The 27,261-nt window shown below is 41.3% G+C and overlaps 1 protein-coding gene across 1 annotated transcript in view; it reads right to left on the reverse strand.

Moving 5' to 3' along the window:
• Positions 1 to 26,266, reverse strand: part of CHST3 (carbohydrate sulfotransferase 3) — a 69,464-nt gene extending 43,198 nt beyond the window's left edge. Inside the window, exon 1 of the mRNA XM_060768857.2 lies at positions 25,788 to 26,266. The gene's annotated coding sequence lies outside the window, so the exon portion shown is untranslated. The remainder of the gene's footprint in view (positions 1 to 25,787) is intronic.
• Positions 26,267 to 27,261: the final 995 nt, after the last annotated feature.

Raw genomic sequence — 27,261 nt, forward strand, 5'->3', positions numbered from 1 at the left:
TATCTAGCAGTTAAGTGTCCGAGTCCCCATTTTGTAGCTATGTTTGTTCTCTATTCTAATGAAAATGCACAGATATTGCATATTTTATCTCATATTATATAGAGAAATGTTCTACAATTTTTCATATGTACTACACAAAGCTTTACGTGATGTCAGTGGGAAATCTGAAACATATAGAATTGTCCAGTTGATGTTGTGATTTAGGAATTTTAAAATGGGGAAGCAAGAGAGGATTAATTTATTGGGTTCTGTTATCTAATAGCCAGTAACTCACTGTTGAGGCAGCTGCTTCCTTACTAACCGTTTCAACAAGAATGGGACACTTGGGAGAAGCCTCTTTCCAGCCTCAGTGCCCTACACTTCCCAGTCTGGGGTGCTGTGAGTTTTTCAGGATGTATGGCTATTAGTAGTGTTCCAGTAGTATTCTCTGAATGCACCTAGAAAGGCCATACAGCCCAAAAAACTCACAGTAACCCAGTGATCCCGGCCATGAAAATCTTCAAAAATACTTCCCAATCTGTTACATACTTCTTCTTCTTCTTCTTCTTTACACAGTATCACCTATTAATCATGACAGTGAAACAGATCACATTAAGAAGGTGTTGGTCAGATTTTCAAAGGCCTAAGCATAGTAAAGGCTATAAAGATACCACCAAATGGACAGGAGGTACCTGAGTAGGAGGTACGCTACACAATGCTATCTCAGGTTGCCATTTCAGCTTTATATTTTAAACACGCAAACAGGAAAGAGAGGGGAGAGCAAGGGCTCAGTTCTTGACTTGACAAGGACTCTATTGAGTCGAAGTTCTCCTCTTTTAGTTTGAGACTATTTTGGAATTTCCAAGAAGAAGAAATGGACAGATAGGAATACAGTATTCACATCTGGAATCGGGATTGTATTTTCCTTTAGTTTAAATCTTAAGCCAATTAAAGCCCTTTATAAATTTCTCTGCCAAGAAGCCAGCATTTGTTGTTGTTGTGTGTCTCCAGGTTATTTCTGGTTTATAGCAACCCTAAAGCGAACCTGTCAAAGAGTTTTTCTGGTGAGACTGGGTCAGAGGGAGACAGGAACTAGCTTCCTCTGAGGCTAAGATAATACATTACAACTTCCTTCTTTTTCTTTATTAATTTGCAATCATTGCAGTGAAAAGAATCGTATATTTATACTTTTCTTAATGCTTTTTTGTTTTTAATTTGCATTGTTTGAAATACGTTGTGAGATGCCTCTAGTCCCATTAATATTTATTTATTTGATCAGTCATATGACCATTTCAAAATAAAACACGAGTAAAAAACAAGGCAACAAGGTGATAGTCCCATTATTAGAAGAAAGAAAAGATATAAATGGAAACAACAATAGGTTAACTGGGCAATACCACAGGTCAGCCTTTTTGCTTTTACTGACCTCCTGATGTCTCATCATTTAAGAAGTAGAACTGGATCTGTATTGTTAAAGGCTTTCATGCCTGGAATTACTGGGTGGTTGTAGGTTTTTTCGGTCTACATGGCCATGTTCTAGAGGCATTCTCTCCTGACGTTTCACCTGCATCTATGGCAAGCATAGATGCAGGCGAAACGTCAGGAGAGAATGCCTCTAGAACATGGCCATATGGCCCGAAAAAACCTACAACAACCCAGAACTGGATCTCATTAGAGGTATCAGAATACCATTCACTCTATCCCAACTAGCATTACAGTTGGACTTGCTAAATGGGGATGGTGGTGATGGAAGTCCACCATTTGTTGTTTATTCGTTCAGTCACTTCTGACTCTTTGCGATCTCATGGACCAGCCCATGCCAGAGCTCCCTGTTGGCTGTCGCCACCCCCAGCTCCTTCAAGGTCAAATCAGTCACTTCAAGGATACCATCCATCCATCTTGCCCTTGATTGGCCCCTCTTCCTTTTTCCTTCCTTTCCCCCCAGCATTGTTATCTTCTCCAAGCTTTCCTGTATTCTCATTATGTAGCCAAAGTACTTCGTATTTGCCTCTAATAGTCCACCATATCTAGACAAAAATGAATTGGTGAAGGTTGCTAAAACTGGTTGCTTAAAATGAAGTAGCATTACACTTACATAGACTAGGCCTGGGTAACAACGGAAAAATTTGTTTCTAAAATCGATTTGTATTTGGGGGTTTTTTTTGTTTCGATATTTAAAATAATTACAAAATTTTCCTTTTAAAAAGTTCAATATTTACGAAATTTCGTAAATGGTAAAAAATTAACGAATCGATTTCTGAAACAATAACGAATCGATTCGTTAATGGCGGACGCGACCGCGAAATACGCTAAAAAACCTCCAAAACCTTCTGAAGCTTCCCTCTCCCTCTGTTGTTGACTGTTGGTGTGATATTATAATTTTTTTTCACTAATTAAACCATAAAACTGGCCCAGACATGCGGAAATAATAACGAAACGACCTCAAAACAATAACGAAACGAATACAATATCGAAATACGAAGCATTTACAAAACGTTTTTGAAAATTCGTTTTTTTAATAATTGCTCCAGAATGGTTCGTTATCGTTTTGTAATTGAAAAAATTAACGAATTATTAACGAATTACGAATTAACGAAACGAAACCGCCCAGCCCTATTGGCTATTGTTCTTGGCAAATGCCATTTTGTTTGCTTTTGAGTAGAAACTTGTAGAATTGCACTATTAATTGACCTCTGGGGGAGTGGAATCCTTTCCCAGTAATGTGAATGACTGAGTAGACTACAGAAACTGAGCAAAAACAAACAAACAATTCAAATTCAAGGCAAGATTAATGCTTCCCTGCCTAGGTTAAGTTCTTTCCTTTAACAGCTGCCTGAAGGAAAAGTCATTATAATCCTAAAGGGTCAGTAAAGGAGACACTTTATTACTCATTGCTGTAAAATGATGCTCACAAATAAAAACAAGGACAAAACGAGATGTAGAGATCATGTCAATTTTTCATGGTTTACTCTCCCACCGCAGGCACCCAAGTGAGTCAGGGAAAGAAGGAAAGAGCTTCTTTGTCCCTCACCCAAGCCATAATCACCATGGATCACTCTATTTGAGTGTATATCCTGGTGACTCATGTGGATTCTTGGATATGCAGAAGATATCTTTATGTGGGAGGAGAGATGGGAATGATCTGTACTGTGAAAGCATGCTCGAAAAGAGGTTTTTGCCCTGTTTGTATAAAGGCTGCATGGAGCAAAGGATGGGATGCAGAAAGCTTTGGACTCAGTTGAGCTTTTCTGGATTTAGAAATATGGAAAGCCCACTAAGATTGAGGGCAACAATTGCAAAGCTGGAATTTGCAATACCTTCCCCTGCGAAAACAGTGACCTCACGTCATATTGTTTCCTTGTTTCCACTTTTGTACAGAGGGGAAACTAAGTGTAGAAATGGCCGTTATCAGAAAAAGAAAAAGATGTAAGAGTGGGAAGGGTGAGTTATACTTTCAAGAAATCAAAAGACTTGAGAACAATGATAGCCTTACATTCATGAAATCCATAGCTGTGCTCTGGCATTTTTTCTTCTTCCTGGCTGTTTGAAGTTCAAGAAAGGTCAGATTTTGGGTCAGGCGTGTTGAGTTTCCTCAGAGTCCTTCTCCTAAATTCCCTTATGTCTCCTCTTGCTGACCTTTCTCTAGCTCTGGAAGATGAACAGTGCTCCTGACAAAGTAGCTGCAGTCTAGGGATGGGAAGAAGATTTGAAACTACAGTCAATTCTTTCACATTTGCAGGTTTAGCTTTTGCCGGTTTGATCCTTTATGGATTTGGTTAATATGTTCTCTCTGGGTCCTTCAGTAAAGTCTATGGTAACTTACGATTGAGGTTAACCATAGAGTTTTACTGGAGGTCCCAAAGAGAATATATTAATCAAATCCATAAATAATTGAAGTTGACATATAGTTGCTTGCGAGAACCTAGAGATTCACATCTGCCCTTTCGCAAGAATCCTGCACCCCCAACCCTTATGAAAACGGAGGACCTACTGTATTCAAAAATGAATCTATATAAATAAAAATGTAATGTTCATTTGTGGGATTAACATAACTCAAAAACCACTGGACGAATTGACACCAAATTTGGACACAATACACCTATCAGGCCAACAAGTGACCATCACTCATAAAAACACTGAAAAACGTAAAAGAAGGGACTTAAAAAGCCAAAAAACAAAAAATACATTACAACTCATGCGCAAAACCACAGAGATAGAATGCAGCTTTGATCTGTGGCATAAAAAGAGCCTAGCTAGAAACTGCTCCTGAGGATAAAAGTATCTGCCATACTTAGCCATGGATGCAGGTAGTTTTTCCCCCAGGTTGCACAGATTGTGGAAGCCTGACCTGTCTCATGAACTCTTGAAACCTTGATAAACATCTTGTTGGCGAACCCTGTTGCTCTTGTATCCTGCTGTGAAACGTAATGTACTGTCAATCCCTGGACTGACTCTTGACTATGTATTTTGGATCAACCTTGAACTCTGGACTCTATGGCTTGAACTTTGGAATGCCAACTACTCTTTTGTCTCTTGAACCTTAGACATTAATCAGTAAACCTTCAGCATGTGATTCTTGGACTGCAACCTTGACTATAGTGTACTCTTGCTCCTGAACTGGTGTTTATAGTATGCTCCTTGTTATGTCTTTGCTTTGTATCTGTGGCTGTGTGCTATCTTTATATTTTGAACTTGGGCCTTGAAACAGCCAAATGAGTAAATAACTATTTTAAATAAAATAGTTGACACAAGCCAGGTGTTTGTCTTGGTTAATCTCTGCCTGCACACTGGCAGAGCCCTGGATCCTGATAGTAGGTAACTTGTTCAAAATTGGCTTGTAACAGCAGTCAATAATCTAGAGTAGTGGTTCCTAACTTTTGGTCGGCTGGATATTTTGGACTTGAGCCCCCATAATCCCTGACAAGTTAGACAAACTGGTTGGGACTTCTGGGAGTACAAGTCCCAAACAATGAGTCGCCGTTTTAGGCTGAGATATTAGCGGTATACAAGTGTACTAAATAAAATAAATAAACACCTGGAGAACTAAAGGATGGAAACCACTGGCCTAGAAGAAAGAAACTCAAGGAAATGGATCTCATTTGATTTCTGAAACTTAAGAAGGACAGTCATTGTTTTTACTTGGGAAACCACCAGAGTAGCAGTGATCTCCTGGTGGGGTTAGATCTGTGCCTAAAATCCCGGAGTGCTGCACTTAACATATCAGTAAAGGAAACCAATGGAAAGGAAACCAACTACTTCATCTTGAATTGGGGAAGGGTTATCGGACAAGAGAGAGGAGTGACCATCTCAATCAAATTTCAAGATGGAGGAAGAGTACTGGGCATAAAAACCCCTTTTTTAAAAAAAAATAACTCCTTCATTTCATAACTATAAAATTATCAGCCAGAGAGAGAGGTAGTCGTACTAAACTACAAATCCCAGAATCCCACAAGATGCAGCCAAGGCAGTTAATGCAATCACAGTGCTATAATTGCCTAGTAGTAAAGGATCCCTGGGAACTAAAATATCTAATTGATCCTGCTTCTTGGCAGGGAGTTGGTATTTTCCTGCTTCTTGGCAGGGGGTTGGCTGGATGGCCCTTGAGGTCTCTTCCAATTCTATGATTTATTTTCTAAACTGAATAAAAAATCTAAAAATCTAAAAACGTACCACCCCTCTGTTGCGCCAGCTCCACTGGCTGCCGATTAGCTTCTGAGCACAATTCAAAGTGCTGGTTTTAACCTTTAAAGTCCTGAACAGTTCTGGCCCAGATTACCTGTCTGAACATATCTCCTGCTATGAACCATCACGAAGCTTAAGATCATCAGAAGAGGCCCTGCTCTCAATGAGACAACACCATAGGACCCTGGATGGAAGTTGATGTAGATCCATCTTAATAGGACGACTGACCACTGTAGTTTTATATATAGTGTTTTTAAAGTTGTTTTTGTAATTGTGATATATGATATTTTAATGGGTGTATATGTTTTTTATGGCTGGAAACCGGGCTGAGTCCCTCAATGAGGTTGAGAAGCTCAGTATAGAAAACTGTGAAATAAATAAATAAATAAATAAATCCCACCACTCTCGCAAACGCGGTTGGTGGGGACGAGAGACAGGGCCTTCTCGGCAGTGGCTCCCCATCTGTGGAACTTTTTCCCAAGTACATCAGGTTGGCCACCTCCCTCCTGTCTTTTAGAAGACAACTGAAGACCTGGCTCTGGGGCCAGGCATTCGATTAGAGGCCAGCAGCAATAGGAAAAGGAAATTTGGATTTTGTGACATGGATTCTCCCGGCTCGGCTTGGTTTTCACTGGCACATTAATCTATTAATTTATTGTTAAATTTTACTGATGATGTACAATGTTTTAAAATGATTTTATTGTGAATTGTAATTTTTATGGTATTTATTCTGTTAGCATCCTCTGATGCTCAGGTGAGGCCGCGCTGAGTCCCCCTTGTGGGGAGAAGGGCGGGATATAAATATTTAAAATAAATAAATAAACTGAATGTAAATCCTGTGAGATTATATCCCAGCACTAGGATTGTGGGTGGCACTGAGTGGAAGCACAATACTTTTCAGGCCACCAGGAATGAATGGAAAATCTATCTATTGGTCAAAAGTTGGCCTGGGAGCAGAAGACTCATGCCTTCATACTCCCTTAATTAAATGCCATATAGGTGTGCCTGGCTGATTTTCAATTCTTCTGTTTCCTATAGCAGTAGACAGTATTGGCTGCTCTGTTCACACTCTTTCCTGCTGCGCCTTCAGGGCAAGTTGTAAACCACAAGCTTGCATCTGTGTCTCAACAGAGTATTTTTCCAGGCCAGATCTGCTGGTTTCAAAGACATTGTGTTTTGTTTTGAAGATTATTTTTCTGAAATGAATTCCTGCACGTCTCTGATGTAAAATGTACATCCAACACACTGCTCCTTGGCTGTTTGGGAAAGCAGAGTGGGAGAACTAAGTCCTTTCCTATTTGTCAGTCTTCTTTCACCCTCCTCATATTAAGGGCTCAGAGAAACCACTGAATGGGACGCTTGTTCCATCAAGCTAATTTGGAATTGATGTTTGCTGCTCTTTTACTGTCTTAAAGCAAACAGTGTGCTCCGTTTTTCTCCTGCCACCACATCAGCTTTTGGGAGGCAAGAACCAACATTGAGGGAAAAAATTCCTTCAGGTAAATCAACCCATTGTCATGCTCTTGGCGAACCAATTTTAAATATCCCAGAATGCATCTTGACTGAATATACACAGCACATTTCCAGGAAAACCATGCCTCATTTTTCAGTCCAAGGATCAACTCAGGTACATAAAATTTACCAGAAAAAATAATGGTGTTTTCAACATCCGCTACTGGAACCATAAATCTCACCAATTACTACCTGGGAAGGCAACTAATATTAATTCAGCAAGGAAGCCAAGGGTTTGCCCATTTTTTTTTCCCTTGGGACTCCAAAGAAGGATGAAATACTGCATTCTGCATATACACAACACTCTCATCTGTTGGATAAATGATGGATTTATGTGGATAACTCCTCTGAATACTAACAGGATTTATCCACAGATGTCCTCATATGCTCTCTCATATACCTATGTGTCTGTATGACCATCCCAAAATTTGGCTGCAGAAATAGACTGTGTCAACAGAGACTCAAAGCTTCCAATCACAGTGGAAGAATTCCAAGCTGAATGAGAAAAACCATGGATGAAATTTACGTAGACCTCTCTTTGCCAAGCCCCAGGAGAAATCTCTCAGGAACACTGGACATTCAGCTCCAGAATGATACCCAGGCCTGTTTTTCCATCACTGAATGAATTTAGCTGAATATGGGACAACTTTTCCATGCCTTGCATAGTTAAGAGGAAGTACTGGCATGACGGGTAATGCAATTGCTGGGTGTTTTTGAACACATCTCCTGTTCCAAGGCACATTAGGTAACTGTCTGAATGGTTCAAAATGAAACAAAAAAGTCAATTTGTCCACCAGACTATTTTTGTAAAGGAATGCAGTCCACAGCCAGACTAGTTTGGATGTCCAACCTTTATAAGGAGGGTTCTTGCTACAATTTGTAAATACCGGTGTATTTTGCATTTGCAGTGTGCTTTTATTTTCATTATAATTCCATGAGATGGGAAACAACAAAACCTCAAACCTAGACAAGTGTAAAATATATCCTGGTGGCCTTCTTTAATATCTGTATGTATTGCTAGACTACAATAATCACACAAATTAAAACCATTTGGCATACTCAAAAGAAGCCTGATGCAGCATGTCAGTTTTCACTATTGAGATAGGTTTGAGGTAAGCAAAGAATGATTTAATGACCCAGCAGTTGGATAGATGAATTGCAGTTTTTTGAGGGAGAAGGGAGCAGAAAACACCAGATCCCATCTGATCTTGAAAGTTAAATATAGCCAGCTCTGGTTAGTACTTTGATGAGAGACAGCCAATGATTACCCTGTGCTCTGGGCTATATTTCAGAGGAAGGAAGTGCCAAAACCACATCTCAGTACTACTTGCCTAAGAAAACCCTATAAAATCAATGGGGTTGCCATGATTGGACAGGTTACACTACTCTCTGTATGTATGTATACATATGCATACGCACAGAGAAAGTAAATATAGGCATAATATACAGTTACAAATTATTTCAGTTGTCTTGCCTCAGATCATAAAATGACTGCTAACAGCATAGAGTATGTGAATCAGCACCCCATAAAGAAAATAAGGGGATTTTGCAGAATATTTATTTATAAATAAATAAATAAATAGCATTTCCTTTCATCATGTAGACTCTTTGTATCTATAGAGTGAAAAGACATATCTGGACTGTACAAAATTATCATAGAGTTCTCAATAATCAGGTGAACCTGCCCCCCAAAGACCTGTATTTATTTATTTACTTCATTTATATACCGCTTTTCTCAGCCCTTGGCGACTCAAAGTGGTTAACAATAGCAAAATTCAATGCACAACATCATAAAAACAATTAAAACAATGACATAATAAACATGTATGTGTGCCTCCATTGGAATTAGGTTAAAAATATAGAAATCTCTACTTTATAACCCACAAGAATACTTTAGAGCAGGTCCACCACAGTTTTGGAACTTGATACAACAACTACTGCAAATATATATATATATATATATATATATTAATCACACTTCAACTACACCCTGAACTATTTGTACTAGGACTACAAAATGGACAAATGAAATCAATAAATGCAAAGGCATTAAAATATATGATAATTAGGGTGAGAATGTTATATGCACAACACTGAAAAAATACATGAATACCAATAGCAGAAGCGTAGATTACAAAAGTTTTTAATCTTGCAGAAATTGATAAATTGGCAATGATGCCCAGGGGAAAAAACCCCCCAAAAAACAGCAAAAAGAACTGGGAATAATATCTAAAGTTTATAAAAAAAGGAAAAGACTCACAGTTATGGACAGAGGGTTTGAATAAGTCTGAACGAATCAAAATCTCTTCTCAAAGATTATCTAGAAACAACAATTTGCCAGAGAGTTTAATCTAGAGTTACTATCTTAGAAAATATGCAATATATATCTTTAAAGCAAATAACATCTGCTGCTCAGGAAACAGGAAGTCAACAGAGAAGACCAAGAAGGTGGGGGATGAAGGTTAACACTGAATTGCATTATATCTTGACCAAAATATGTAACATCTACGATGCAATTGTGAGGGGGAAATAAAATTTTAAAATCCACAAGAATGCTTCTTTTAAAGTTTTATTATCCAAGAGAGGAATACAGAATCTGGGGACATTAATCAATACACTTTGGATAATTATTATCATAAAATAGTCATCATCTAGGAACATAAACATTCTCCCAAGGTGGCATTGAACAATAATGCCAGTCATGGAACTGTTAGTCATAATGTGAAGCCTCATTGTGCCCAATACCACCACATTTCTCCCAATGTGTCACGGTTTGCTGCTCCTTGACTTTGAAATGGCTGTGAGGGGGAGTAGAAAAGAGTGCAAAGCCACCACCAACCATCTGTGCAATGGTCTCCTTTCTTAACATGGCATTTTGGCAGGGGAAATGGATGAGAAGTAGGTCTGTACCTTGTAAGAAAATAGACCTTTTCCAATGCCATTGCAGTTGCATCAGCATTTGGGAAAACAGCATCTCTGCTCACACACACACAAACTACAATTTGTATTCTTTCTACTGAGAACCTAAATATCCTATAGGCATCAGACCTTGCAAACTAAGCATGTCAGCCATGGTTAACACTTGGGTGGGAGATCACCAATGAATATCAGGTTATTTTGGCAATATTTAAGAGGAAAATAGCCTCTGTGTGTCTACATATGTTGTGGGTCTATGTCATTGAATGTTTGCCATGCATGTGTATATTTTAATCCACTCTGAGTCCCCTGCAAGGTGAGAAGGGCAGAATATAAATACTGTAAATAAATAAACTGGCAAAACCACCTCTAAGTATTCATTGCCTGAGAAAATCCCTGGAATTTTATGAGGTCACTATAAGTCAACTATAAGTCACTATAAGTCAACGGAGCCCCCAGTAGTGCAGTGGGTTAAACCCTTGTACCGGCAGGACTGAAAACCAACAGGTTGCAGGTTCGAATCCGGGGAGAGGCGGATGAGCTCCCTCTATCAACTCCAGCTCCTCATGTGGGGACTTGAGAGAAGCCAACCACAAGGATGATAAAAACATCAAACCATCCGGGCGTCCCCTGGGCAACGTCCTTGCAGACAGCCAATTCTCTCACACCAGAAGCGACTTGCAGTTTCTCAAGTCATTCCTGACATGACCAAAAAAAAAAACCCCCTATAAGTCAACAGGTGATATGAAGGCCCATACACCTTCACACTCTCCAAAGGCCCAAATACTCTAAAAGCACTTGATCTTGTGTGATCTTGGAAGCTAAACAGAGTTAGCCCTGATTAGGACTTGGATTTGAGACCGTCAATGAATATCAGATGTTGTATTTCAATAAAGGCAAGAGGCAAAACCACCTTTGAATATTCCTTGCTGAAGAAAACTGTACAATATAACATTCATGGAGTCAAACAACTTGAAGGTGCATGCATGTGCACACACACACACCACCACTACTACTGTATTTCTTAATCAGGAGTACAGGCAGGAAAGGTAATACAATGTACAGAGCAATCCTAGTCAGGTCTGCTCAAAAATACATTTCATATCCATTATATTCAATAGGCCATATTCTCTAGCAAGTATCAGTTTTTGGAATTCTACACAAGTATTACAAAAATCTACCCAAATAGTAAACCTTGTGGTTTCAGTGGACTTATATTGCAGCAAGTGGATAGAATAGCACCCTTGCTTCTGAATTTTTTCTCATTTCTCCTAAATCTGAAATAGCAGTAGCACTACTTTGGTTTATTTCCCGGGGGGTGAGAGCAGGAAGGGAAGTGAATAATGTATCATTTCTCAACAGCAAATGACTCCTACAAGATGATACTGTACTAAGGAATATAAAAGCTGTCTGTGTGATTAATTACAAAAATGGTCCAAGAGGGAAGATGTACTCTCTGTGTCTTGCCTAACGTTTTAGAAAGTAAAAGGGCCGCATACAAAAAAAAATGAGGACATAAAGGAGTAATTTAATATGTCCAAACTCCCAACTCAGCTTCTTTGGCAAGTGACCTGTTTCCAAGATTCACCTATTTATTTTTTTGCTGAATGGGAGTTTTGTAGCAGGAGCAAATGCAGGCTCAAACTGTTGTTTGGGAATCAAATTCAGGCTCTGGTTTGTACTTGCTTTGTGGTCTTGTGTAACTTGCTCACACACAACTAGGCCAGCACTATTGTATCAGTAACATGCTAAACGTAGAGCTTGCAAATATTACTTTTTGGATTCCAGCTGGCAGAGCTCCACAGTCATGGGCTGAAGGATTTTGAGAACTGTGTTTTTGTTTTTAAACTTTCTAAATTTCAGATTTAGGAAACATAAAAGAAAAATGACATGAGCATGACAGTATTTGTTTGTTATTTGTTATGCCTTATTTTCTACTCAGAGGGAGGGGGGGAGCACTGATAAGGCTGCTGGCATTAACTAGTATGTATATAACAAAAACTGACCATATATTACAGGTATTTGCAAAGCAAAGCAGACGTGGCCCCTTGGGCACTTACCTCCAGCCCTCCTCTTTTTTTCCGTCCTCTCATCATAAGGACATGGTAGCCTTTATGCCAAAAGGATGGGAGAAGAAGACATACCATGACTGAGAGCATCCGCCCCCCCTGGCCTCCCCCCCCCCCTCAGCCAACCCTCAGCCCCCCGCCCCCCCACTTCCGGGTCCACCCAACAGCCCCCTCTCTAAAAAGTTTGGCCTTGCCATATGTTGTTGTCTATCAAGCTCTAGTGCAGTGGTTCTCAACCTGGAGTCCTCAGATGTTTTTAGCCTTCAACTCCCAGAAATCCTAACAGCTGGTAAACTGGCTGGGATTTCTGGGAGTTGTAGGCCAAAAACATCTGGGGACCCCAGGTTGAGAACCACTGCTCTAGTGTGATGTACATGGCATTCTGGATAACATTGACATTCTTTGTTTTCAAACTGTGGTCCTCCAGGTGACTTCAGATCCCAGAATCCCTGACTACTGGTGAAATTGTCTGAGGTTTCTGAAGTTGAACATAAAGAACCACCAATGTTTAAGAATTATAGAGAAGTCTTGGCATCTACGGGATTTGGGTCTAGAAGCCCCTGTGGATACTAAAATTTGTGGATGTTCAAGTTTCATTCCATACAAGAGCATAGTAAAACAGTGTCTCTTGTATAAAAAGGACAAAATCAAGGTTTGCTTTTGGAATAATAAAAAAAACACATTTGCAAGCCATATATGACTGCATCTGTGGATACAGAAAACAAACCATACAACTACCAGGCATATAATGTGTCGGATGAGTCTAATTTATGATCTGGCTCACTCTAGAACCTTCTGTTCTTTATGTAGCCAACTTGCTGTTTCCTAACTCTAGTTCAAATATATACAGGGTGAGGAAACATAACCTCCTTTTTTCAAAACTTAATAAAACCCATTGTATGAATCAGAATTTTTTATTTTTTTATATCATGTAGGTGCATACCTAAAGTTTTGTTTTACGTAGTTTTGAAGATCAAATTAGGTAGGTGACACCCCCCATTCTCCATTTTCCATACACTAAGTAAACCGATTTCTGGCGTTTGTCATGACTCTTGCCAGCATAGCAGGCGTTATGTTGCCAATTTCTTCCTGGAATGTTGGTCTTCAAATCTTGTAGGGTCCTTGGACAGTTCACATAAACACAAGATTTCAAAAAGCCCTATAGAAAAAAATCACAAGGGGCCAAATCTGGAGAGAGAGCTGGCCACTCCATATTCGCTCAAAAAGTGGCAACGGCAAAAGCACACTCCTCACTGTTCCAACGCATGATGGCGACTGAACTGTGTCAGGACAAAACTTTATACTCCCGCCTCTCGAATGAGACCACTAGCACTCTGCTACGTCTTCAACCGACTGAATGGCGCACATTTTTTAAAAGGAAGTTATGCTGCCTCACCCTGTAGTAATATGTTCTGACTTATGTTGATATATGGAGCCCGATTCTATTTGGGAGGGGATCATTAACTGGAAAAGTGTTACAAATCCAAGCCATACTTCAACAGCATATATGATAAGGCCTTACTGGAAGGCCTTATCCAGCCTCTGCATAAGCAGGCTTTTTAAAATCAACAAGACATAAAGATATGGACTTTCAAAAGAACATCTGTGCTGTTTTAAAATGCAAGTCAACCAAATGTCGTATTATGTTACTTGCTGTAAAAAAAGTGGCTGCCAAGAATTTAAGGAGTACATTCAGGCTCTGGTAGAACAACAAGGTCTGATCAAATGTAGCCACTTATTTATTCCTTGACAAAAGTTGCCATAAACTGCTGACCTCCACAGGGTTTACCTCTATCTCCAAGATAAAGGGAATCATTCCAGAATCTGTAAAACTCTATCCTTAAGTCAGGAGAAGACCAGACCATAGCTAATAGGAATTCCTTAATATGGACTTCTGTGCCATGTTTGTACATCTGTTTTTCTTCTCAAGATCTTACTTACTCCGACACCACCCCCACTCCACTCCGATCAATACATTTAGATCAGTACATCTTTTTGGGGTTTTTTCTGGAGCTCATAATGCTTTTTGTGTGAAACCTGAATAATAGAGAAGACTTCTGCTTTAGTTCCTCTAGTGGCCCAAGCAAGGAGAGGACTCATTCTGCAATGACTACAAGTTACACAATGTTCAATTCTCACTTATAACAATGTAACAGTACATTGTATGGTTTTATAAGTTACCGAAAAAGAAAATGTAGTATAACATGGGCCCCTTATCCATCGAGGATACATTCAAAGACATTCCTAAAACCATGGGTAAAGCGAACTTATATTTTGACAATGCTTGAGCCATAAGCATACCATTAAAAAGTACTGGAAGACCTAGAGAGGTCCACAAACTCTTCCAGGAGGATATCTTTTAGAGCATGGATTAGTAAAACCATGAATATCAAATCTGTGGATAAGGTCAAGATGTAGGACTCCTGGTCAGTCGTAAGGCCGAAAAAGGGTACAGCCTGTGCTGGACGGGATTACACTCTCCATCAAGACACAGGTTTGTAGCTTGTGAGTTCTCCTGGACTCATCGCTGAGCCTGGAACCTCAGATTTCGGCGGTGGCCAGGGAAGTATTTGCAATTAAAACTTGTGCGCCAAATGCACTTGTACCTTGGGAAGTAAGACTTGGCCATGGTAGTCCACACTCTTGTTACATCTTGAATAGACTACTGCAATGCACTCTATGTAGGGTTGCCTTCTAAGACTGTTTAGAATGTTCAAGAGGTCTAATGGGTGGCAGCTAGGTTACTCACCGGAGCAGCGTACAGAGTGCAAACAACTCCCCTGTTGCATCAGCTTCCGTGGCTACTAGTCTGCTACTGAGCAGAATTCAAAGTGTTGGCTTTAGCCTATAAATCCTTATATGGTTACCTGTCCGAATGCATCTTCCTTTATGAGCCAGCTAGAACACTAAGATCTGCTGGGGAGGTCCTGCTCTCAGTCCTGCTGCCTTCTCAGGTACAATTGGTGGGGACAAGAGACATGGCCGTCTAGGTGGTGGCCCTTCAGCTGTGGAACTCCCTCCCCAGCGAGATTAGACTGGCCCCCTCCCTCTTAGCATTTAGGAAACAACTTAAGACTTGGTTATTCAAGCAGGCATTTGGTAAATGACAGAAAAATGGAAGTAGTTAAAAACATCCCAGGACTGATGCAAGGTTTAAATGTTTTATGTTGTGTCTGTGATTGTTGTTATAGTTTTATAGTTTTAATGGGTTTTAATCTATTGCCATATGTTGTCAATTTGATATGTGATGTTTCATACATGTGAGGCATTGGATTTTGCCATTCTTTATGTTGTGAACTACTTTGAATCCCCCCCAGAGGTGAGAAAAGCAGTATATTTATTTGTTTCCAACATTTCTATCCCGTCCTTCTCAATCCCCGAAGGGGGACTCAGGGCAGCTTACAATAGCAGCAATTCGATACCAACAACATACAACAAATGCAATAAATGCAATAATTAAATAATTACATTTTTTTTACTTTGCCCCTCATCATTTATTGTCAGAATCTTTTTCATTCTCTATGCAATTAAATGTAGGATTCTATACTCATCATAACACACAGATTACTTATGCTATCTACATGGCCAGGTGTTGACTTGTTACTGCTCCTACTCTTAACAAGAACAAAGCAATAACACTTTTCATATCATACTAAAATGTACTGATGTTCACACAGGTACATATATGTGCAATTTTTATTTTGAAAATTGCTCAAAAGCAAACCTGAGGCCAATTAAGGAGCATGTACATCTAAATACGCTAAAAAGGGAAGAGCAAAGACAAATAATGAAAATGTCAAATAAAATGACAAGAAAGCTAACGAAAGGTGCTAGTCCAGACACACCTGAAACATCCTTTGTTACTCCTGTTTTCATGACTCTGAACGTACTCCTTTATTCAGTCCATTAAAGTCCGAGAAGAGACCTTCATCTCGGTAAAGTCTTTCACATGCTGTAGTCCTCTAGCCCAAACAAAGATTTTAGCATGTCTTTAGGCCTGTCTGTTGCTCCCATCAATGTTGCTTCTATTGAAATCTGTTGGCAATTTACATTATCATGCGGTTTTAGCTTTAATGAGCCATTCTTTCTTTTCAGACCAACATCTGAAAAGGCTTTCTTGCAGAAACAAGTTCCACATACTCTATTCCAAAACTGGAAAATAAATAACTTCGAATGTATAGGCTTATAAGCCCATGGGCACTTCAAATATTATTGCCAAACTTGTAAGTGTCTACACAGTTGAACAACAGAATGTGCTTTTATTTATAACCTTTGTGTCTGCCATATCATCTCTCACTCTTCTTGTGTTGAAGCTGATGTATTATTAGACTGGAAGCACATGACATAGGAACCACATCTATTTTGCACTCTGCACATAGCAACATTGACACTTAGAAATTAATGACAACACAGATAAGAAAAACCTCAATAAGCACCCCCTTTTCTTGCATATTTACTTCTATCAACTGGAGCCAGATCGAGGCATTCCTATAACAGACCAACTGCAATCAATGGAATCTCAGCGTCATTGATTTCAGCAAGTTGAATCCAATATTGAATCAAACTCTGTGTCTTCTGCAAAATAATTTATATGTTGGGCTTTGTGCAAAAAACGGAGCTTTGTAAACATTTGCTCTTAGAAAAACAAAACAAATCAAGCTTTCAACTGGGCCCTTCAAAGATACCCCTGGAAGTGTATGAGCTGCATTTAATGGTTTGTTTGTTTTTTGTTGTGTCAGGAGTGACTTGAGAAACTGCAAGTCGCTCCTGTTGTGAGAGAATTGGTCGTCTGCAAGGACGTTGCCCAGGGGAAGCCCGAATGATTTTGATGTTTTATCATCCTTGTGGGAGGCTTCTCTCATGTCCCCGCATAAGGAGCTGGAGCTGATAGAGGGAGCTCATCTGCCTCTCCCCAGATTCGAACCTGCGACCTGTCGGTCTTTAGTCCTGCCAGCACAGGGGTTTAACCCACTGCGCCACCGCGGGCTCCACATTTAATGGTATCAAAGGACTGCAATACAAGACTAAAACTGACCAATGCAAGATTTCAATATGCAAAGGCAAAATTTTGAATTGACTTTGATTATCCATTTTCCCCACGTCTGGGGATTTCTTCTTTCTGATTTCTTTTTGTTATGTCTGAGATGCAGAATACACACGGGCCTGGAAAAAAAAACCCTGAGATGAATATAAGAGAGACACAAACCTTTGCTCTGGAAATATTTTTGTCACTGGTATCATTTTTATTTCAGGGATATCCTTTGCTTTTGTTGTGTGCCTTCAAGTAGTTTTGACTTATGGCAACCCAAAGGCAAATCTCACCCAGGATTCTCTTGACAATATTTGTTTAGGATAGGTTTGCCTTTGCCTTTCTCTGAGGCTGAGAGAGTGTGACTTGTCCAAAGTTATTATTTACTTATTTATTTATTTACAATACTTATATACCACTTTTCTCAACCCTGGGGGGGGGGGGGGGCTCAAAGTGGTTTACACAGAGTTAATGGCAAAATTCAATGCCTTACATACGTAAACCAAATCCCAAATCAACACCATATAACTAAGCATAAAATCAATAGGACAATCTGTATAAATAAAAATGTAATGTTTGTTTGTGGGATTAAACCACCGGACAAATTGACACCAAATTGGGACACAATACACCTAACAGGCCAATGAGTGACCATCACTCATAAAAACACTGAAAAACACAACGGAAGAGACTTAAAAAGCCAAAAAACAAAAAATACATTACAACGCATGAGCAAAACCATATATATACAGAAACACACACACACATATATACATATACACAAATATATACACACACAAAACACAGATACACAGAAAGGGGGAAGGAAGGAAGGAGAGGAGAGAAGAGAAGGAGGGAGAGAAAGAGGGAAAGAAGGAGAGAAAGAAGGAAAGAAAGAAAGGTAGAGAAGGAAAGAAGGAGAGAAGGAAATAAAAAAGTAAAAGAAGGAAGGAAAGACAGAGGAAAGGAAGGAGAGAAGGAATGAAAGAGAAAAAGAGGGAGGGAGGGAGGGAGGGAGGGAGGGAAGGAAGGAAGGGACCAAAGAGCAAAGGAAGCAAGGAAAGAAACAGCTAGAGAAGGAAAGGAGAAGGGAAAGAAAAAGAGGGATGGAAGGAAGGAGAGAAAGAAAGAAAGAAGGAAAGAGAGAGGGTAGGATGGCCACAGCAATGTGTGGCGGGTACAGCTAGTTCACGAGAAGATAAGAAAAAAGACATTTAAAACATGAAATATAAGAAGTAAACGCCTAATAAAACATTAAAATCACATGGTCCAAGTGCATAGATCAGTTACCCAATGGGTTTCCATGGCTAGCAAACAATTAAGTTACATCTGCACATACATTTGCATCTAAGTTCACATGGGTGAATCAGGACCACACAGCTTGCACAATACTTTTGCAGACCTCACACTGACCCCCTCACAGTCCTTACAGAGGTGAGTCCACAGAGCAGAAAGGCAACCAAAACTGCCGTGCCATCTTGATAAACTTATAATACAATGATTTGTCCAAAACCTGGAAAAGTTCAAAATTCTCATAAGACTGTGATATTTTAGAATGGATGGAGGCAGAGGTGGTATGAAGATTTGTGTCCATCTTATTCTCCATGAATCATTTTGTATATAGAAAGCTACTATACCAAGGAGAAGAATGTTAGTTTTGTCTGTAAGACTCTAACTGCAAAAGTCTAGGAATTTTTAAATTCAAGGGAGCAGATCTCTGCCACTGTATAATGACAATGTCACGGGAAGATTGTGCCCTTTCTGAACATTTTGAATGGACCTGACCAGTATCAATTCTCCGTGTGTATGAAATTTGCATTGCCATGACCCGTCTCAAACACTGACTGAACGTCAAGATAAAGAACACGGTAAGGATTACAGCACATGCAAGGATCACATCACATGTGATGAATTCCCTTCTTCCATGCAAAAAGAAGCTGCACCAACCTGAAGCAATTTCTCTTTTACAAGGCTTATGCAAGACGCTATAGGTGTATGTGCATTAATCATACTTGAAGAATTCCCTTTTGTTTCTACAGGGAAGTTTGTTTAGATAACCACTGCAGAGGTATTGTGGACAAGCCACATTTATCTACAAGTCACAATGAAATAAAGCAGGATTGGAAAGGGGCATTAATTTCTATCTTGTTGCTGCAAGAGAACCTGCTGGTAGACTGTCCCTTTTTTCTTTTCAAAACACACACATTTGTTGAGATGAAACAGTTTTTAAAATGTTGCATTGCAGCTTTAATATTCCCCATAGATTTTCCCAATTTCAAAACTTTCACCTCACATCCAAGTTTTCTAGACAGGAAAAGCCCCCTGTAGCTGAAAAGCTCATATCCTGCATCAGAAAACTGAGGTTAAATAAACATAAACCCACCTGAAGTAATTCCTCCTGTTTGTTTCAAGATGACTATTTTGAACAGGTGAACTACCCCATATCTGAAATGCTTAGGACCAAATGTGTTTATATCAGCTTTTTTTGGATTTTGGAATAAACCTATTTGCACATGCATCATCTTGGAGAGGGGAGCTAAGACTAAACACAAAATCCACTTACGCTTCATACATATAGTCTGGAGGTCGTTTTATATGCAATATTTTAAATAATGTGCATGAAACAAAATGTGTGCACACTGAACCATCGGAAAGTGAGTGTGACATAAAGTTCCTTTATGTTTCTTATACACCTTATGTGCATAGCCTGAAGGTAATTTTATATGCAATGTTTCAAATAATGATGTACAGTGAACAAAGTTTGTGCACACTGAACCATCAGAAAAAACAAACAAAGGAACACTATCTCAGTCACATTTTTGGACAATTTCAGAATATTTTGGTACGATGGAGAAGGGATGCTCAGAGATACAACAGGCTGCATCTAATACAACACTAATCCCTATCAGCTCCAGGGAAAGATTATTTATACACACACTTAATTCCACTATTTGAAAACATAAACCCACCAAAATTAATTGTATCTAATTAATTGTATCTAATTTGCATAGGTTGACTATCTCAAATCCAAAATGCTTGGGACCAGAAGTGCAATTTCAGATTTATTCCTTGGATCAGGGAATCCCCGTCTCATGGGGATGGGTCCAAAGTCTAAATATGAAGCTCTTGGAGTTGGAAGAGACCACATGGCCATGAAGGAAAAGCACAATCAAAGTAACCCTCACAGATGGCCATTCAGCCTCTGTTAAAAGCTTCCAAGGAAGGAGCTTCCATCACACTCTGAGGCAGAGAGTTCAACTTTTGAACAGCTCTTACGGTCAGGAAATTCTTGCTCATGTTCAGGTGGAATCTCCTTTCCTGTAATTTGAACCCATTGCTCTGAGTCCTAGACTCCAGGGCAGCAGAAAACAAGCCGGCTCCCTCTTCCTTATGACATCATTTCACATATTTATACATGGCCATCATGTCTCCTCTCAACCTTCTCTTCTGCAGGCTAAACACACCCAGTTCTTTAAGACGCTCCTCAAAGGGAATCATAGTCTCCAGACCTTTGATCATTTTAGTCACCTTCAACACCTTCCAGCTTGTCAATATCTCTTTTAAACTGTGGTGCCCAGAACTGGATACAGTATTCCAGGTGAGGTCTATCCAAAGCAGAAGAAAGAGGCACCATGACTTCCCTCGATCTACACTAGAGTCCTTTTGATGCAGTCCAAAATCTCATTGGCTTTTTTAGTTGCTGCATCGCAGTGTTGGCTCATGTTCAACTTGCTGTCCATGAAGACTCAAGATCTTTTTCACGTGGACTGCTGTTGAGCAAGGCATCACCCATTCTGTATCTTCGCATTTCATTTTTTCTGCCTAAGTGGAGTATCTTACATTTGTCCTTGCTGAAATTCATTTTGTTAGTTTTGGCCCAACTTTCTAATCTGTGAAGGTCATTTTGAATTCTGATCCTGTCCTCTGGAGGATTAGCTATCCCTCCTAATTTGGTGTCGCCTGCAAACTTGATAAGCATGCCCTCTAAACCTTCACCGAAGTCATTAAGAAAGATGCTGAACAGTACTGGGCCCAGGAGACAGGCATGCCCAAGGTTTGATTTGAAGCTGCAAGGCTATTCAGTGGTAATCAAGCATTGGGCAATTGCAATATTCACACTTGCCTCAAAGAGTCAAGAGTTCTTTCTCCCATGCTGGACAGATCTATAAACCTCACTTGCCTAGTTTCCAAAAGACCTCACAATCTCTAAGGATGCCTGCCATAGATGTGGATGAAACATCAGGAGAGAATGCTTCTGGAACATGGCTATATAGCTTGGGAAACTCACAGCAACCCAGAAAATGCAACCCATTAAAACAGGGGTCCTCAAACTAAGGCCCGAGGGCTGTATACGGCCCCTCAAAGATCAGTCTCAAGTTTAGCTTCTTAAATCCAGTAATACCCAGCTGCAACCCATCTCCTGCACACCTCTACCCCTAATTGCTTTCACCCATGAACTCCCACTTATAGATTACCAAACCCTCTAGAACTAATACTCACATTAACCCTTCCATCACCAACCACCATCAACTGCACAACTGCACCAGGATTGTGGCGCAGTTGGCTGAGTGTCAGCTGCATTAAGATCACTCTGACCAAAAGTTCATGAGTTCGAAGCCAGCCCGGGTTGGAGTGGGTTTCCAACCAATTGTGTAGCCTGTTGTCGACCTTTGCAACCCAAAAGACAGTTGCATCTGTCAAGTAGGAATATTAAAGTGCGGGGAGGCTAAATTAACTAATTTATGAGGCCATAAAAAAAAAGACTCCAGCAAGCACTCCAGCAAAAAGCATGCGGGTAATGCGGAAGTACTTCATCAGTGTCGCAGATGGACGATGAAAGCGACAGCACCCCTGGCAGCCAGAAAAAGTTAAATAGCCTCTGTCTATGTCTGTATATGTTGTATGTCAAAATTGGCATTGAATGTTTGCCATATATGTGTACACTGTAATCCGCCCTGAGACCCCTGCGGGATGAGAAGGGTGGAATATAAAAGCTGTAAATAAATAAATAAATAAATTTGGGCCCCAGGCCTTAGTTTGAGGACCCCTGCTCTAGAACTAATACTCACATTAACCCTTCCATCACCAACCACCATCAACTGCACAACATATGACAGGCATTGTCCATAGACATCTCCTAGGTCATGTGGCTGGCATGACTGCATTGAGTGCCGTTACCTTCCCGCTGGAGCGGCACCTATTGATCTACTCACATTTGCATGTTTTCAAACTGCTAGGTTGGCAGAAGCTGGGGCTGACAGCGGGAGCTCACATCGCTCCCCAGATTTGAACTTGCGACCTTTTGGTCAACAAGTTCAGCGCTTTAACCCACTGCACCACCGGAGTCTTATATATGTATTAGTAACTAATTTAGTATCTGTAGGATTAGTATCTGATTATAAGAGCAAGTCCTAGGGAGAGAATTGGAGAAGATGGAAAGATGAAGTGTTAGAAATGGAAGACATGTATTTGCAGTATTTTAATGCAATAGATGAGTAACAAAGACACTACTTGGAGAAAGAAATCAGACCATAACCAAGATGGGCACACAAACTAATTCAAACAAAGAGAGGTGTGAAGCGGATGTGACTGGAAGAAGAGGGAGAAGGTTCATACCTCTCAACTTTCTGAAACAGAAATCAGGGAAAAAGCTAAAAAACACAAGGACAGAAGATGGAGATAAGGGATTTTGTGTAATAATAAGTGAAAGAAACATTCAGAAATGCATCCGATGTGAATACTGTTTAGTAGCCATGGCTAAAGACATGATGCAGATAAATATATATTGGGGCTTAAGTTTCATTGAAGAGATGGCATGCCAGTCCTTTTAAGTATCGAGGTATTTTTTTTAAAAAAAATGCTTGGTCCTAAAATAAGCAGTTTAGTGCCACCAATATGACCTTAAGCGCAGTCATGGATTTCAATCTAAGCACACATCTATATATATATAAATGCTCTGTGCATGAGTACCTTAAAAACAAAAGAACAAAATCACACCAAATTTGGCAACAAAACGTCTCACAACACAAGAAATGACCATCACTCAAAATTTATGATTTTGTCATTTGGGAGTTGTAGTTGCTGAAATTTATAGTTCACCTACAATCAAAGATCATTCTGAACTCCACCAATGATGGAATTGAACCAAACGTGGCACACAGGACTCCCATGATCAACAGAAAATACTGGAAGGGTTCGGTGGGCATTGACCTTGAGTTTGGGAGTTGTAGTTCACCTACATCCAGAGATCACTGTGGACTCAAACAATGATCGATCTGGACTAAACTTGGCATGAGCACTCAATATGCCCAAATATGAACACAGATAGAGTTTGGGGGAAATAGACCTTGACATTTGGGAGTTGTAGTCACTGGGATTCACAGTTCACCTACAATCAAAGAGCATTCTGAACCCCATGAACGACAGAATCGGAGCAAACTTCCCACACAGAACCCCCATGACCAACAGAAAATACTTAAGGCCATCCAATCCAACTTCCTTCATCAGGACAAGAAAATGTAATCAAAGTCCTCCTGACAAAGAGCCACCCAGCCATAGATAGATATAGATAGAGTTTTTTTAATACTGGTAGCCAAATTTTTTGAATGAACAAAATCTGGCTACCAGTATTAAAAAAACTCTAAAATTACAACAGCAAAACAGCAGAGAGGAAACAACCAGGCACATCTTAACACCTCTCAACAGAACATTTTCCCAGGCTCAGCCAAGCCTTCAAATGTTAATGAAGGTGGTCAGCTGAAACATTCACACCTAGCTTCAGCAGAGAGCTCTTTGTCCCACCCTGGTCATTCCACAGATATATAAACCCATTTTCCTATTTCCAACAGACCTCGCTGCCTCTGAGGATGCTTGCCATAGATGCAGGCGAAACGTCAAGAGAAATGCCTCTAGAACATGGCCCTATAGCCCGAAAAAACCTACAAGAACCTAATTAGTGCAATGATTGGTTAATGAACATTGGAACGGAAAAATGGATGACGAATCTGGATCATGTTTTTGATGATGAGATGATAGTGAATAGTGAATGGTTACTGTAGTATTTGTTTATTAATTATGTAATATGTTATGTTGTTAACTGTTTTTACACTGTAGCATTGAATTTTTGCTGTTCTTATTTGTTGTGAACCGCTGTGAGTCGCCTTCGGGCTGAGAACAGCGGTATATAATTAAAGTAAATAAATAAATAAATAAATAATTATTATTATTACTATCATCGAGTCATAGAATCATAGAATCAAAGAGTTGGAAGAGACCTCATGGGCCATCCAGTCCAACCCCCTGCCAAGAAGCAGGAATATTGCATTCAAATCACCCCTGACAGATGGCCATCCAGCCTCTGCTTAAAAGCTTCCAAAGAAGGAGCCTCCACCACACTCCGGGGCAGAGAGTTCCACTGCTGAACGGCTCTCACACTCAGGAAGTTCTTCCTAATGTTCAGATGGAATCTCCTCTCTTGTAGTTTGAAGCTATTGTTTCGTGTCCTAGTCTCCAAGGAAGCAGAAAACAAGCTTGCTCCCTCCTCCCTGAGGCTTCCTCTCACATATTTATACACGGCTATCATATCTCCTCTCAGCCTTCTCTTCTTCAGGCTAAACATGCCCAGCTCCTTAAGCCGCTCCTCATAGGGCTTGTTCTCCAGACCCTTGATCATTTTAGTCACCCTCCTCTGGACACATTCCAGCTTGTCAATATCTCTCTTGAATTGTGGTGCCCAGAATGGGACACAATATTCCAGATGTGGTCTAACCAAAGCAGAATAGAGGGGTAGCATTACTTCCTTAGATCTAGACACTATGCTCCTATTGATGCAGGCCAAAATCCCATTGGCTTTTTTTGCCGCCACATCACATTGTTGGCTCACGTTTAACTTGTTGTCCACGATAATAATAAGAATATGATTACTATCATCTGGGATCAGATCCTGGGACATAGGGTAGTGTGTAGTTCCAGCCTCAGACTCTACTGTTACTTCCTTAGATCTAGAGCATAGTGTCTAGATTCCATCTGAACATTAGGAAGAACTTCCTGACTGTGAGAGCCGTTCAGCAGTGGAACTCTCTGCCCCGGAGTGTGGTGGAGGCTCCTTCTTTGGAAGCTTTTAAGCAGAGGCTGGATGGCCATTTGTCAGGGGTGATTTGAATGCAATATTCCTGCTTCTTGGCAGGGGGTTGGACTTGATGGCCCATGAGGTCTCTTCCAACTCTTTGATTCTATGATTCTATGTTGGAGGAGGGATGCTCCACCTGCCTCCACTTCAGAGATGCTGTGCCAAATGGAAGCCAAATCCCCATCCACTTCAACTGAATCGCAGGCTTCCTTCTCCTGTCTGGAACCCAAAGAGGCTTAGTGACAACTGAGAAGAGAAAGAAAGGCTTTGAGAGGGAAGCCTTGCCTGGACTTTCTCTCCCAAGCCCAACTTGGGAGAAGAGAGAAAGGGGGAGAGAGGCGTCCCAACATCCTGAGAGGAAGAAGGCGCACAAGGGAGGCCCGCGCGCCCGCCCGCCTGCCTGCCAGCCTCACGCGCCCCCGGAGAAACAAAAGAGCGCGCGCGGAAAGGGAGGCCCCGCTCCCCGCCTTACCCTTCGCCGCCAACTCCTCCGGCTGAGGGGCTCCTTCCTCTCTCTGCCTCCTCCTCCTCCTCCTTCTTCCAAGGTCTTCCCTTTTCCTTGCTTGCCTCCTTCTGGGAAAAGAGTTGCTCCCCCTTCTCAAAAAAAGAAATTCCTGACGCCTTTCCAAAGAGAGAAGGGGGAGAAAGAAGCGCTGCCTCGAGTTGCCGGCTAAGTCTGAGGGAAAGTGGGCGACATCCTCGCCTCTTTCCCAAACGCGGGACTGATGCAAGCAAAGGAGGATGCAGACTTGGCAGGGAGGGAAAGAAAGAGGACCTCCTCCCTCCCTCGCGCGCGCGCTCTCTCCCTCGTGCGCGTGCTCACTCTCTTTCTCTCTCTCTCTCTCTCCAGGGAGCAGCCAGCTAACAAGGACCCTTCTGTTGGCTTTGTCCGGCGAGGCGCTTCCTGACGAAAGAGGCGGCTGCCTGCCCTCAGTGAGGCGCTGCTGCTGCTGCTGGGAGCAAGGAGGAACCCCCTCCTCCTGAGGGGCCTCCTCTCAAGCGGGAGGAACATTACCCTGACCACATCATGCCCTTTGAACTGCCTTAGGGCCCTTCTTGGGAAGGAGAGCAGTTACTTAGGCTATCCCTCGTTTTCCGAGGATTGTCTTCCAGTGTTCTTGTGGGTCCGTATGTGGCTGTGAAGCCCTATTCTTGCTCTGCATCTTCTTCTGCAGTGAGGGCATTGGTTTCCAGGTGGAAGGTGGTCTCAGTCGGGGTTGGCTTGACGTGCCTTCCTCTTGGCACACTTCTCCCTTTCGCCCTCCATTCGTGCCTCTTCAAATTCTGCAGCACTGCTGGTCACAGCTGACTCCAGCTGGAGCGGTCAAGGGCCAGGGCTTCCCAGTCCTCAGTGTCTATGCCAGAGTTTTTAAGGTTGGCTTTGAGCCCATCTTTAAATCTCTTTTCCTGCCCACCAACATTCCATTTTCCGTTTTTGAGTTCGGAGTAGAGCAACTGCTTTGGGAGACAGTGGTCGGGCATCTGGACAACGTGGCCGGTCCAGTGGAGTTGATGGCGGAGGACCATCGCTTCAACTGCCGCTCTGGGCCAGAGCGAAGAGAGGGGAGGCCAGGGGACAGCAGCATCTTGTCTCCTGCAGTTGACATCTGTTGGGGACCCCTCCCCCCAGCACCAACTGCCAATCTGGGCCAGAGCGAAGAAAGTGGGGCCAGGGGACAGCAGCATCTTGTCTCCTGCATTTGCCATCCATTGGGGACCCCTCCCCCAGCACCAACTGCCACTCTGGGCCAGAGCGAAGAAAGGGGGGCCAGGGGACAGCAGCATCTTGTCTCCTGCAGTTGACATCTGTTGGGGACCCCTCCCCCCAGCACCAACTGCCAATCTGGGCCAGAGCGAAGAAAGGGGGGCCAGGGGACAGCAGCATCTTGTCTCCTGCAGTTGACATCTGTTGGGGACCCCTCCCCCCAGCACCAACTGCCGCTCTG

Source organism: Anolis sagrei, chromosome 3 (genome assembly GCF_037176765.1).
Source record: "Anolis sagrei isolate rAnoSag1 chromosome 3, rAnoSag1.mat, whole genome shotgun sequence".
NCBI lineage: Eukaryota > Metazoa > Chordata > Lepidosauria > Squamata > Dactyloidae > Anolis > Anolis sagrei.